This window comes from Pteronotus mesoamericanus, unplaced genomic scaffold (genome assembly GCF_021234165.1).
Source record: "Pteronotus mesoamericanus isolate MK-2021 breed Mesoamerican mustached bat unplaced genomic scaffold, CSHL_Meso_final contig_246, whole genome shotgun sequence".
Lineage (NCBI taxonomy): Eukaryota > Metazoa > Chordata > Mammalia > Chiroptera > Mormoopidae > Pteronotus > Pteronotus mesoamericanus.
The window spans coordinates 10,805,547-10,808,159 of NW_026555104.1; positions in this window are offsets into that span (position 1 = coordinate 10,805,547).

Below are 2,613 nucleotides of genomic sequence, written 5' to 3' on the forward strand. Positions count from 1 at the left end.
GCAGAGAACAGAGTCTACGGGCATAGAGAAGAGGACAAGCCATTGTAGAAGGGGACGGAGGACGCCTTGCAGGTTTAATAACACTGAAGGATTTGCCCAAACAGATCCACAAGCATTATCTCCCGGTTTTCCTTCTGCTTGAGTGTGGCCAGGCATCCCCTTTCAGGCAGGCCCGACGTATCTTCAAGATGGAAGAAAATGAAAATAAATCGAGCAGGCAATAAGACCTGCGGAAGGGCAGCTGGGGTCTGCACGGGCTGCAGGGGAGAGATAAGGGCGGTGAAGAGAAAGAGGCCCGCCTGGTTGCTGCCCAGACTGAGGAAAACAGAGGCAGGCTAAAAATAGATGGGGGTGGGGGTAGGGAGGAAGGAGAGCCAGTCCAGAGAAGAACGGAAAGCAGAGGCAATCGATGCCGTTGTGCCTATGACCCAGTTCCTCATCTCTCAGCCTCACTAAACAGAAAAATTAGGGGGCGATGGGGAAAAAGGGAAAGAATGGTACAGAGCGAGGAGAGTCAGAGGAAAGTAATTGGAGCCTTAAGATGTAGGCAGTTGTGGGATACAAATCAGTAATCATGATGCAGAAAAGAGGAGGTATATACTGTAGTTAGTGTTAGTTAAACTGTCACCAGAGTTTGGCATCCCAGAACAGGGATGGAAAGAGCTTACGCTGCATGAGTATAACTTGGGAGGCAGTTCAACTGTCCAGAAAGGTACAAGGAGGCAACGAGGATGGGTTAGTCTGGAGACAGCTGGCTGGAGTGTGGCAGTGTGACTTGATGCTTATATCTTATTTCTTAGAACAGTGATTAAAAAGAGTTTGGCGAGTGGATATTCTATTTCACTGGTGGGCTTCCAGCGCAGCCAGAGGGGGTTAGATTAGACCTCAGGATACCCATCCCACTAGGTAGATGTGTGAGATATTAAGACCTGTATATAAGCACTCTTAGGGTGTTCTTTTCTTGGAAATCTTTAAAAATGAGAAGCTCGTCTATGTGAGCCTACAGTCTTGCCTGAGGGCCTGGACCTCCCCACCATCTTCGGGAAGACTTCTGGCTAGAGAGTTGCTGGGAGACTTTTTTGAACCTGGAATGGGTGCCTGGGCCAGGACCTATGGTGGGTGAATGAAAGCACCCAAGGGTGGGGGAGGACAGGACGCACGGGGGGGGGGCAGGTGCGGGGGGGCGGGGAGGCTGGCTCTGTCAGACAGGGAGGCTCAGCAGGGACAAGGGGCAGGATTCTAATATGAAGGACCCAATGACATTTACATAACTTTGAATAATGAATAAGCCCAGCTCTGGGGCTCTTAGTCAGCACGCTTATCTGCATCTTTATTAAGCTTTATAAATGATTCAGCTCCCTACCCCTTCCCCCCAGCCCCTGCCCAGCCTGCCCCAAGCATCAGGGTAGTTGATTGCTCATTATTTTAGACTAGATTTGTTTCACCAACACTCAGTGAGGCATGGCGTGGGGGACACAGGAAAGAGGAACGAATCCGAAGGCAGGCCGAGCAGTGGGGTAGGGGGGCAAATGGAAGCAGCAGCCGTGGGAAGTCAGGCAGCTGTCTGTGAGCTAGGGGCACGGGGATACTTCTCTAAAATGCTCCCGGGGACAACATTCTCAGGGGAGAAAGGTTCCTTAGATTCCCTGAAGTGCGCTGGGTTCAAGTCCTACTCATTCCCTAGTTTCCCTCGTGTCCGCTGCCAGCCCCTGCAGGCCCCTCGGACGGCTCCGGCACGGCCCGGAGCCACTCGAGCAGCCAAATGAGTACAGTCCCCAGGGAAGTTCTCATTTTTACCCTGAGGTAAGGATTTTGCTATTTTCACACAAAAGAAAAAAAATTTTTTTGCTACGCTTGCAAGGCAAGAGCAGACACCAGGCATATTAGAGGAGAGAGAGCTAGGAACAGGTGCACATGGCATGTGAATAGGTAGGGAACAGGAACGCTTGTGTCCATAGAGAGTCCGAGCCCACCTTAGAAGAGGGGCCTGGAGAAGAATGGCATCCGGGTAGGCCGGCTAGTGCCAGCTGCTCTGGTTACCTGCCTGCTCTACTGGGTGGAAGCAGGGAGGAGCGCGTAAGGGCCTGGATGAGGAGGAGTTGGCAGGAGCCTGGTAAGGAGAAAGGTAGAGCGTTTCTCAAACATGGCTGCACATTAAAACCATCCAGTTAGCTTTAAGAAATACAATGCTTAAATACATACATACATACATATATATATATATGTATATAATGCTTGAGCTCTACCCAAGGTCAATCAAATCAGAATCCCTGAGGGAGAAGGTTCTGGACACTGTTTCTTAACAAGTTCCTCAGTGTTGCCTTGACCAGCGGCTCAGTTGGTTGGAGTGTCATCCCATACACCAAAAGGTTGGGGGTTCAATTCCCGATCAGGGCACATACCTAGGTTGTGGGTTCAATGCCCGGTCAGGGCACGTATGGGAGGCAACTGCTTGATGTTTCTCTTTCACACTGATGTTTCTCTTTCCCTTTCTCTTTAAAATTAGTAAACATATCCTCGGGTGAGAGTTAATAAAAAGGTTCCTCAGTGGTGTTTGGATACCGATTCAAACAAACTAACTTAGTATATATATTTATTGAATTATTACTATAT